General features: G+C 52.0%; 1 protein-coding gene across 2 annotated transcripts in view; it reads left to right on the top strand.

Moving 5' to 3' along the window:
* LOC135257268 (receptor-type tyrosine-protein phosphatase U) overlaps window positions 1–12,500 on the top strand; it is a 159,080-nt gene that overhangs the window by 66,164 nt on the left and 80,416 nt on the right. The window lies entirely within an intron of this gene.

Below are 12,500 nucleotides of genomic sequence, written 5' to 3'. Positions count from 1 at the left end.
CCTCACCCCACCCACTGCTGCCCCTCACCCCACCCACTGCTGCCCCACACCCCACCCCCTGCTGCCTCACACCCCACCCCCTGCTGCCCCACACCCCACCCCCTGCTCCCCCACACTCCACCCCCTGCTGCCTCACACCCACCCCCTGCTGCCCACACCCCACCCCCTGCTCCCACACCCCACCCCTGCTGCCTCACACCCCACCCCCTGCTGCCCCACACCCCACCCCTGCTCCCCACACCCACCCCCTGCTGCCTCACACCCCACCCCTGCTCCCCACACCCCACCCCCTGCTGCCCCACCCCACCCCCTGCTGCCCACACACCCCTGCTCCCCACACCCACCCCCCTGCTGCCCCACACCCCACCCCCTGCTGCCCACACCCCACCCCTGCTGCCCCACACCCCACCCCCTGCTCCCCACCCCCCCTGCTCCCCACCCCACCCCCTGCTGCCCCACACCCCACCCCCTGCTGCCCACACCCCACCCCCTGCTGCCCCACACCCCACCCCCTGCTGCCTCACACCCCACCCCCTGCTGCCCCACACCCCACCCCCTGCTCCCCACACCCCCCCCTGCTCCCCCACCCTCCACCCCCTGCTGCCCCACACCCCCCCCCTGCTGCCCCACACCCCACCCCCTGCTCCCCACACCCCACCCCCTGCTGCCCCACACCCCACCCACTGCTGCCCCACACCCAACCACTGCTGCCCCACACTCCACCCCCTGCTCCCCACACTACACCCCCTGCACCCCCACCCCCTGCTGCCCTACACCCCAACCACTGCTGCCACCTCCCACCCCTGCTGCATATGTGTAATTGTGTGTGTGTGTAAATTTGTGCATGTGTGTGTGTGTGTGCCTGTGTGTATTTGTGCACACTTTTATAATGAGTGATGCTTCTTAATTGGAGAAAATATGCTTTATTTACACCAGGGACTCTGGGAAATGAGCTTCTGTCTTAATTATGAATGTGTGTGGACACATTTCTGAAGGACTTTTAAACTTTTGAGAGCTGTGTGCATTTAGGCTGTATCGTCTGAATAGCTTATTATGGTGATTTATTGGTATTGATTTTAATTTCCGGGGATATCTGCCTACAGCTATACAATTAATCTGCTGAAACGCTGCGTTTGAATGGAGTCTCTGGGGACTGCAGATATCTTCAGATTGCATGTGGTGCGGCAATTATTTAATTTTTTAATTAATAATGCTAAGCAAAGGGCTCAAGATAGACAAAGTTCACAATGTTTCATTTTGTGTTTGCCATCCGCCCCACCCTACCTCCCACCCCACCCTGAACCAGCCTGCCATTGGCTGCCTTGGTGAGGGTGTTTTCCAGCCAATCAGATCTGGTCTGAGAGAGTGGCTGGTCTGCAGCCTCTCAGGCCAGGAGGCATTAATTTGCTATTAGCCTAATGCTGAAGGGCCGTGCTGCATCACCAGAGCCCGTGTAGACAGATAGGGTACTGAACCAAAACCACATTACACTGCAGCACTGCTGCATAATTCAGCTAATAATGAATATAAATGATTTTACACTGCTCCCACCTGGAAGGTGTTATCATTAAAACGACTCCGAGCCCCGCGAAGCGTAGCGCACGGGCAGTTAGCGAGCGGACAGATTCTGACTTCAAATTCACTCAGGACATTCAGTTATTATCTTGTTCCACTGATGTGCCTTGTAAGAGCTCGCATTTATTAACCCCTGTTTCACTTTTCTTATGACGGGGGGTCATGTGATAGTGTAGCGTGACTAGGGGCTGGGTTCAGGCTCGTGCAGGTTGCAGGTTTGATTCCGTGTCGAGGCACAGCCTCTCTGTTTGACGGGAGAACATCAGACGTCTCCGGAGAGTCTGGGCTGTGCTGGCGGAACGGAGACGTGCCATTGGCTGGGTTCTGAGGGGCCGTCCGTGCGTGAGGTTTCTGAGCTTCCCCCCTCCTCTCACTTCTCAGTCACAGGTTGAATTCTCTCTTTCATCTTCGCCTCACCTGCCTTCAGAGAGATGTTGTGATTGGTTAGGAAGTGTTGCTGGGCGGGATTAGGGCTCAAGGTTTTAAAAAGAGTAAAACAGACGATACATCAGAGGGACCGTGCAGGAGAGGGTAAGAAACCCCCAGAAGACTTATGGGAGTGCCTCCCCTAGTGTTGTCAGCGACACGTGACAACTTAGAACTTTATATTTATCATTAAGCAAAAATGAACAGAAAACAACACAAAAATAAGACAAGCCTATAATTAGATTGTATAAAAAAAAGAAAACTGCATACAGCCCTCCTCCCCCCCCCCCACTGTGGTCACTGATGCCCCCTCCCAGTCTGGTCACATGATGCCCCCCCCCTCACTCTGGTCACATGATGCTGGGGGCTGGCATACAGACAGCACAGTCCCGTTCCACAGCCTGCACACCTGTCACAGCTGCACTGCTAGGACAGGGCGGGGGAGTACAGGATCGCCCGGCTCTGATGGCGGGTGTGGGTGGAGGGGTGGGGGCGTGGGGTACGGGCTTTGGGGTTTTTGGTGGAGGTGCTATTCCGGGAGTCCGATGGGAACCAGCCCTCGGAAGATTCCGGAAAGACGGAGGGAGCTGGGAAAGGAGCCAGATCTCTCCATCTCCCCCCTGGAGAGGCGACGATTCCTCCAAGCTCGCTTCAGTTCAGTACATCTTTATTAAAAACTCCCTGCCATCTCTCAGCCATGCAGAACGCAGGCTCTAAAAACACTCAACCACAGAACAAGAAGAGCCCACGGTTATGTGCCATATACAATTCAGATGGTGTGCAAGTTCAGTGCTGAAAAGCATTTCACTTTCAAAACTTCACTCTGACGGAATTGACTTGGCTTTGAGTTACCTGTGTGTGTGTGTGTGTGTGTTTAAAAGTTCACACTGATGGAATTGTATTGGCTTAGAGCCCCCAGCGAGGTCACAGTGTAGTGTCAGCCTGTCTTTGTGCTGCTGATTCTGCAGGGGCTGAGTGGGATTGGGCTGGTTTGTGCTGCTTCTCTCTGATGCCCGCGGCCTGTCTGTGTGGGATTGGGCTTGTTTGTGCTGCTTCTCTCTGATGCCCGCAGGCCTGTCTGTGTGGGATTGGGCTGGTTTGTGCTGCTTCTCTCTGATCTCCGCAGGCCTGTCTGTGTGGGATTGGGCTCGTTTGTGCTGATTCTCTCTGATCTCCGCAGGCCTGTCTGTGTGGGATTGGGCTCGTTTGTGCTGCTTCTCTCTGATCTCCGCAGGCCTGTCTGTGTGGGATTGGGCTTGTTTGTGCTGCTTCTCTCTGATCTCCGCAGGCCTGTCTGTGTGGGATTGGGCTGGTTTGTGCTGCTTCTCTCTGATGCCCGCGGCCTGTCTGTGTGGGATTGGGCCCGTTTGTGCTGCTTCTCTCTGATCTCCGCAGGCCTGTCTGTGTGGGATTGGGCTTGTTTGTGCTGCTTCTCTCTGATCCCCGCAGGCCTGTCTGTGTGGGATTGGGCTCGTTTGTGCTGCTTCTCTCTGAAGCGGCTGATTTACACTTCTGATTGTGCTTTTGTGACTGACGCACTCCAGTGGCAGACAGCCAGGGCCTCCAGGTGTCTCCTTAATTCCTCTTAATTCTCATTGGCTGATGCCTGCGACGGAAAGGCGCGCACGCAGTGGGGAAAGGAAGTGGAATTTATCTCTGAAATTATGAAAATTACAGGATTCGTTTGGCGGAACACCTGCATGGTGATGATGTCATCGCCAGCGTGGAATTCAGTCCTGTGAACCTGGGCATGATTCAGTATGTGTGTGTGTGTGTGTGTGTGTGTGTGTGTGTGTGTGCGTGCGTGTGTATCTGTGTTTGTGTCTGTGTGTCTGTTTGTGTGTGTGCGTGTGTGTGTGCCTGTGTGTGTGTGTGTGCGTGTGTGTGTGCCTGTGTGTGTGGGCGTGTGTTTTTGGATGGGTGCAGGGGACTCATTGAAGATTAGATGAGTGACTGTTCTGTTCTCTTGGGAAACTCAGAGAAGACAGAGGCTACTGAAGAGATTCAGATCAATTCGGAGTAAAAATTGTTTTCCGGAAATCCATATCACACCGAGCCCTGAACAGGCTCCACGGGCGAGAGGCCGCTGTCTGGGCATGTCGTTTTAACAGCTTATTTGGGTTTTATTTTAAAACCCGTGTGAACTTGACCTTTGTGTGTTATGTCTGAAACAAAGTAGGACGGGGGAGAGAGAGGAGAGAGGGAGGGACGGAGAGAGAGAGAGGGAAAGAAAAAACAGAGGGAGAGAACAGGATAGAGAAAGACAGATCAGAGAACAAAGCTGACAGAACTAATCAGGAGTGAGAAATTTCATTAAGAAAAGGCCAGTTTTCCTTTCTGTGATTTTCCGAGTGCACGCCTCTTAGGATGATAGCTTGTGCTTGTGATCGCAGCAGAGCTTTGTGAATAGATCTGGAGGGGTCACACACACACACACACACATACACACACACACACACACACACACACGTACACACACACACACACACACACGTACACACACACGTACACACACACACGACACACTACACACTCACACACACACAGACACAGTTACACACACACACACACACACACACACACACACACACACACATGTACACACACACACTCACACACACGCACACACACACACACACACGTACACACACACACACACACTCTCACAGTTACACGCACACACACACACACACACACACACTGAGTGAGAGCGCTTCACACACTCGTAGCGGTGCTGTGTTTAGCGGGCAGGGCGGGGTCTTGGCCGTGCTCTCCCCTCTCTCAGGCGATCTGGGTAATAAAGCTTTAAAGACTTAATGTGTTTACAGATGAGAAGCCCTGCCTCCCTGACCAGCTGGCCTGAGCGTGTCTCTGTCCCATCTCTCATAATCGCCACGGAAACTCAGCCCCCACATCCTCCCTCTCTCTCTGCCTGAGTGTGAATGTGCAGGCTCGCCCCCGTCATACTCCCCAACCCCCCCCCCCGACCCAACTACAAACACCCAAACTGACCCTCCTGCCTTTCTTCTCCCTCCTGCTATTTTCAGTTACGTCAGAAGACAAAGAAAGCAGTTAATTTGGCTGAGTCTCTCTCTCTTGCTGTCCCTCTCTTCCTATCTTTCTTTTTCTCTCTTTCCCTCTCCCTCTCTCTCACTCCCCCCTCTCTCGATCTCTCTCTCTCTCCCCCTCCCCCTCCCTCTCCCGCTCTCTCTCTCCCCCCTCACTCTCTCTTTCTCTCTCTCTTTCCCTCTCCCTCTCTATCACTCTCCCCCCTCTCTCTCTCCCTCTCTTTCTTACTCCCCCTCTCTCTCCCTCTCTCTCTCCCCCTCTCTCTCTCTCTCTCTCCTCCCCCTCTCTCTCCCTCTCTCTCTCCCTCCCCCTCTCTCTCTCCTCTCTCCTCTCTCTCCTTCTCTCTCTCTCCCCCTCTCTCTCTTTCTCTCTCTCCCCCCCTCTCTCTCACTCCACCCCTCTCTCTCTCTCTCTCTCCCCCTCTCTCTCAGGGCTGTGTCTCAGGTACTGGGTCGGGGAGAAGCCTCTAATCCTCTTTAGCTCTGCCCCCCGTGCCCTTGGAAGATCAGAGAGGAAAGAAAGACTTAAAAAAGAAAGAAGAGAAATGCGGAGGGGGGCGTTATTTGCGTGAGGAAGGGCTGCTCTGAGAATTCCGAGGGGCGGTGTTGGGGGGGGGGGTCTCAGTTAATGGGCCAGACAGCCCTTTCCTAATCTCAGTGCCAAGAAGACCTTGACAGAGATTTGGAATAATGACGTGGGATAATGAATTGGCTAATTCAATCTGTGTCTGCAATTATGGGAACCAATGCAAATGAATATTGCAGTTGTTGTTTTTTTCTGTCTTGGTGGGGGGGGGGGGGGGGGGGCTGTATATTCTAAATGGATAATGCAATTGAAACGCCACTTGAAAAACTGACTTGAAAAGCCTGGGTATCCGTTCTGATAAAATATTATCAGCCTGTTATCTGTAAAATTAACATTAATTCTCAGAGATATGAAGTGAACGTGATCACAGGGTACATATTTTTTTTCTCTGAAAACGAAAACAAGACTGCAAATAAATGACGGACATAAAGGTCATCAGAGAGCTTTTTGCAAGACTGCCAGTCCTTTACCCTTCAGAATCATAAAAAGAATGTGTGCTCACTCATTTTATTTGTGAAGGTTTCTTCGGGTGTAGAAAGGGATTTGCCTGGGGTGGTGTGAGGTCAGAGGGATGCTGGACTTTCTCCAGCCCGAACGGATTTTAAAGCTCTTTAAAACTCCTTTTCCACTTCCCTTCGGTTTGATTTCTCACACTGCCCACTCTGCCCACACTTTGCCCTTTCTGCTTCTATTTCTGTACTCCTCCTCTCTGTACTCTTCCTCTCTGTACTCCTCCTCTCTGTACTCTTCCTCTCTGTATTCCTCCTCTCTGTACTCTTCCTCTCTGTATTCCTCCTCTCTGTACTCTTCCTCTCTGTTCTCCTCTTCTCTGTATTCCTCCTCTCTGTACTCTTCCTCTCTGTACTCCTCCTCTCTGTATTCCTCCTCTCTGCACTCCTCCTCTCTGTACTCTTCCTCTCTGTTCTCCTCTTCTCTGTACTCCTCCTCTCTGTACTCTTCCTCTCTGTACTCCTCCTCTCTGTACTCCTCCTCCTCTCTGCACTCCTCCTCTCTGTACTCTTCCTCTCTGTACTCCTCCTCTCTGTACTCCTCCTCTCTGTACTCCTCCTCTCTGTACTCTTCCTCTCTGTACTCTTCCTCTCTGTACTCCTCCTCTCTGCACTCCTCCTCTCTGTACTCCTCCTCTCTGTACTCCTCCTCTCTGTACTCTTCCTCTCTGTACTCCTCCTCTCTGTACTCCTCCTCTCTGTACTCGTCCTCTCTGTATTCCTCCTCTCTGCACTCCTCCTCTCTGTACTCTTCCTCTCTGTACTCCTCCTCTCTGTACTCCTCCTCTTTGTATTCCTCCTCTCTGTACTCCTCCTCTCTGCACTCTTCCTCTCTGTACTCTTCCTCTCTGCACTCCTCCTCTCTGCACTCTTCCTCTCTGTACTCCTCCTCTCTGTACTCCTCCTCTCTGCACTCCTCCTCCCTGTACTCCTCCTCCCTGTACTCCTCCTCTCTGTACTCCTCTCTGCACTCCTCCTCCCTGTATCCCTCCTCTCTGTACTCCTCCTCTTTGTACTCCTCCTCTCTGCACTCTTCAGCGAGGAGCTCTCCATTTCCTTTTTATGACTGTGGCTCATTTAGCCAGTCCCCCTTTCTCCATCTCTCAGCTGTGACCTCACCAACCACGGCATATGTGTGTGTGCGTGCGCGCATGCGTGTGTGCGTGTGTGTGTGTGCGCTTCTGCATGCATGCATGTGCCTGTGTGTGTGTGTGTGTGTGTGTGTGTGTGGGTGTGTTAAAAAGAGAGTTATATGACTGGTGATGTGCATAGAGGTAGTGGTTGGTACGCAGACAGGAGGGGTTTATGAGTTTAAGGAGATGATGAATGAGGTCCAGGATTGTTTGAATTCTGCCAAAGTGGTTTTTAACAGGAAGTCAAAGTGGAAGTCTTTGCCAGATGATCAGAGAGTAGATTTTTCCATTGGGAGTTATTAAGCATGTTTTTTGTTTTCTGGTTCATAAGGAGTCTTCTTGGCAGCAGTTGGGGCTGTGAAAATGATTCTAGTGGCGTTTCCAGGAAGGGCTCATTTTGAGAAAAGTCTCACATTAGCACAGGGATGGGGAAGATGGAATAAGGCACTCCACAAGTTGAGTGTTTGAGTGATTTCAAGCCAGAAGCTTTGAACGGGTGTGCAAGGCAGAATGGCGTGAAGGTATTTGTCCGGAGGGTTCTGTGTACATTGGGTGCAGATTTCTGATTTCTGAGTCCCATTTTGTATAGTTTTTGCAAATTGCGGTCCCAAGCCAGTATTGGGTAAGATGGTTAAACCTAAATCTTTTTGCTTTGCAGTAAATGGGATGGATGTTGTTGAATCAGCGTAGTTAAGCATATTGTATATATCTTGGGGAGAACTTTTCATTCATTACATTTCATTACATTACTTACAGTAAATGCTGAGTTGTGTCTTCTCTTGTTTTGGCCGGGTGTGCCTCTGTCCCTCTCCCAACTACCTGTTCCTGTCCCAGGCAAATGCAAATCACATGCATATCACTGGGATTACAGTGTAGGTTTGCAGTGTTAGATTACAGTGTAGGTTTACAGTGTGGGATTACAGTGTAGATTTCCAGTGTAGGTTTACAGTGCGAGTTTACAGTGTTAGATTACAGTACAGATTTCCAGTGCGGGTTTACAGTGTTAGATTACAGTGCAGATTTACAGTGTGGTTACTGTGTGTGTTTAAGGTAGAAACAAGTACAGATTCAGTGCGGGTTTACAGTGTTAGATTACAGTGCAGATTTACAGTGTGGGGTTACAGTGTAGATTTCCAGTGCGGGTTTACAGTGTTAGATTACAGTGCAGATTTACAGTGTGGGGTTACAGTGTAGATTTCCAGTGCGGGTTTACAGTGTTAGATTACAGTGCAGATTTCCAGTGTTGGATTACAGTGTAGGTTTACAGTGTTGTGTTACAGTGTAGGTTTACAGTGAAGGTTTAAAGTGTGGGATTACTGTGTGCTGTGTTTTTAAAGGAAGGAAAACACAGAGGGTTAGAGGCTCTCTGCTTTAATAACAGGGAAAGTAGGACGAGGTGCTTGGTCTTTATCACTCTGCCGTGCCTTCACAGAAAGCGCTTGCTTTGGAACAGAAAATGGAAGTAATTTCTCTCCGGCTGAACCTTCTCCAACCTCCCTGGGAAGATTATACGCTGGGATTGTGTTGTGCTTTCTGGCTGTGGGGTCATTATTGGGGTTCACGCTGAATATTTATTACTAACATACGCAACACGTCAGCTCATCGCACGCGTGACCTGGCCTGCTGATGCGTGCCGCAGGGTGCTCTTCGGAATGATCCGGAATGATCCGGAAAGGCTGCTCCCAGCGGCTGAGCCTGGGGTGAAGGGAAGTAAACAGTAATTTATGTTCCCAGCGCAAGCAGAGGGGCTCTGTTTGGAGAGCTTTAAGAGGCACCTGGGGTTGCTAAGCCCAGAGCTCATCTTAGATAGAGAGGAGAGAAAAATTGTGCTCGTTCCCATGAGATAACACGCCATGATAGGTTTTAATCGCTTTGTGGCCGAGGGTTTGTTTAAATGCTGCCATTTTGGGTTTGGGTTTTTAAAAGGCAAAATGTGTTTGCATGTATGTATCTGACATACACTACTGAGACTTTACTGCCTGCAGCCAACCTCTGCCTCCAGTATTGTCCTTTTACATGGGGAGATATTTGGCATTGTTGTGTATTTTTACCTGTACCTGGTGGTGTGGGCAGTGTGGGCAGTGCCACCAGTGGACGGTGGCGTGCTGTGTTATACTGAGGAGCCTTGTCTCTGATGAGATACTAAACCCCTAAACCCTGCTTCACTGCACACGCTGCCCACAGGCTGCTCCCCGACTGTGCTGGATAAATCCCCAACCTGGCGTCCACAGTCTGGCAACCCAATAAAATCCCCCCAGTTAAGCGCCTCCTGGTCCCTCCCTCTCCAGCTCCGCTGGGATGTGGGTGAGAGCTCTGGCACAAAATGGCTGCCGTGCGTCAGCCAGGCGGCAGTTACACACAGGTGCCATGTCTCTTTTGACTGCTTCAGTTGAGGATCCCCCAAATCCAGCTTTAATATTGCGCTGCTCAATAGCCCTGAGATGTTGGATTGGAGAGCTTTTTTCTCACAGTTTCATATTCAGTAGTTAAACAGTGCTCAGATGGTTAAGTGGTTGAGTACCCTATTGAGCACTGCAGTGCTGAATCCCCCACTTACTTCCCCACCCCCACCCCCACTTTGGTAAAAAACCTGATTTGCTGCACCGCCAGGGGGGAACCACATTCACCTGCTGAATCCCAAAAAACTCTGGATGTGTGGAGAGAAGCCTCCGGAGTCTCGGCCTGATCGATGGCAGGCCAACGGCGGTTAGACAGTCCTGTCCCACGACACACACACACACACACACACTCACACTCACACACACAGACACACACACGCACACACACACACGCGCACACTCACACTCACACACGCACACGCACACACACACACACACACACACACACACACAGACACACACACACACACTCACACTCACACACACACACACACTCAAGGCCTGGTCTTGGGGTTCAGGCCCGGAAGGCCTAGTCTTGGGGGTTCAGGCCCGGAAGGCCTGGTCTTGGGGGTTCCGCCTGGATCTTTGCAAAGCTGCTTTGCGATAATGCCCTTTGCAAAAAAAAAAAAAGCTCTATAAAAATTTAATTGACCTGAATTGAATTGTCCCTCCATTTTCAGGCTGGAGATTTAATGAGCCGTTGCTGATGATTTTCCGTTTATGTGAACAACAGCAACAGCATTGTGTACGTAAAGTTCTCCCCTTAAAAACGAACAGTGTGTTCCTATATAAATAAGCTGGAGATTGCAGTGTTAGCTGAGTGATGTGGGTGTTTAGTTTGTTAGGTGAGTGTGGTGTTTTTAGGGTGTAACAGTGCAGGACCTGTGGATTAGTCTGCTCTGAAGCTCAGCGTGTGGTTTGTGTTTGCTCTGTCCTGAGAGCAGCTCCTGTTCGAACCCGCGTTCATTCGATGAAAGTGCTGCTTCTGCTCGAACCCCAGGGATCTCCATACTTCAATCCCCTACCCCAGCCCCCCCCACCCCTCCGCCTGCTTAATCCGGATAAATAAAGCCCGTAAGAGTGGCGGGACTCCAGACACACCGAGGGGAGGGGCAGAACCAGAGAGAAGATGGGATGGGTGCTGAGACGGGTCCTTTCATGTGCTCAGAGGTGTCCTTGGCTGTGCCCGTCTGCCCTCCGTGCACGCTCAGATCACTAATGAGTCCAACTCCACCCCTATGACCCTGTCAGTCAATCTCACTGTGTGTGTGTGTGTGTGAGAGTGTGTGTGTGTGTCTATGTGTGTGTCAGTGTGTCTGCATGTGTGTGTGTGTGAGAGAGGGAGAGAGTGTGTGTGTGTGTGTGTGTGTGTGTGTGTGAGTTTGTTAGCCAAGCTGCACTGTGGGCCTTAGTTATGCTGCATCAGAGAGCCTTAGCCAAGCTGCACTGTGGGCCTTAGTTATGCTGCATCAGAGAGCCTTAGCCAAGCTGCACTGTGGGCCTTAGTTATGCTGCATCAGAGAACCTTAGCCAAGCTGCACTGTGGGCCTTGCAGTGGGGGAGACCTGGGCCTGGGCCTGCATTGGTCCTGGGTCTGGGTTCTGCGTCTGGGTCTGGGCCTGGGCCTGCATTGGTCCTGGGGCTGGGTCTGGGTCTGGGCCTGGGCCTGGGCCTGCATTGGGCCTGCATTGGGCCTGGTCCTGCTCAGTCTCCCAGCGCTGACAGGCGCTCTGATCCCCGTGCGCTGGCTCCACAGAGAGAGCTCACCACCACCACTCCGCCACTTCCGCCCACAGAAGAGCCGCCAAGCCGCGGTGTGGCTAGACCTCGCTGCGCTCAGGACGGCCTTCCTCTCCGCTCTGTGGACTCAGGCTTTAATCAGGCTCACGCTCGCTGTCTGATGAAGAGGGAGACGCTCGTGCGTTTGCAGTTTTTCCTGCTGGGCTTCTTTCCGCTGGAGTTCACGAGACTGTAATTACTGTACAGGCTGAGCGAGCCTTCAGGAAGGAGCTGTGCCCACAGGGGGACTGTCTGCTCAGCTAATCTGCTGAATCCAGGCTGTGACCTCAGCATGTAGCGGCCCTGCTGACCACATCCACACGCCACAAGGTCTCAGCGTCTATTAATCACATTACCCATCATGCATCCTGCGCAAGTGCGATGGGACGGGGGGGGGAGAAGGTCGCCTGGTGTGTTTGTCGAGGTCACCTTCTCTATAATCAGTGATCGGGGGTGGGGGTGGGATTTGGGGGCCGGGCACCATCTGCGTACCTATCGGCCTGTTCTCCAAATCAATCCCCCCCCCCCCCTTACCTCACCTCACCTTGCTGCTTTAAGTATCCTCTAGTCTCCAGCCCCAGTCTGATAAACATGTCAGAGTGATTAATGCCAGGAACGGCACGCATTACCCATCATCCCTCTCTGCCTACATTTCCCAGTGCCCTCTCTGCCCTTGGCTGTCAAAGAGCAGCTACAAACCGTGGGGACGTCCCCTTTGTGATGCGCCTCGGTCCAAAAAAAAAGTGGGGTGCTCTTTTGGTATTCTACACGAGTCCTGGGGCCCTGCTTCGGGTTCCGTGATGACCCTTTTAGAAAACTGAGCTGCAGATGAGGGGAGGAATAGAGGTCTCCTGCGTAACACCGATACTGTGCTCCCTTTCACTTCCTCTGCGCCACTTCCTGTGAGCCGCTGGGTTTAAGGCCCGATGGCAGGCCGCAGGCTGTTCCGTCAGCAGATGCTGCCTGTAAAGCTTTAACAGGGACGGAATGTTTGGGAAATCTGTGGTGAAGGCAACAGGGTTAGA

The sequence above is a fragment of the Anguilla rostrata genome, chromosome 1, assembly GCF_018555375.3.
Source record: "Anguilla rostrata isolate EN2019 chromosome 1, ASM1855537v3, whole genome shotgun sequence".
Taxonomy (NCBI): domain Eukaryota; kingdom Metazoa; phylum Chordata; class Actinopteri; order Anguilliformes; family Anguillidae; genus Anguilla; species Anguilla rostrata.
This window is presented reverse-complemented; position numbering and strand designations above follow the sequence as displayed.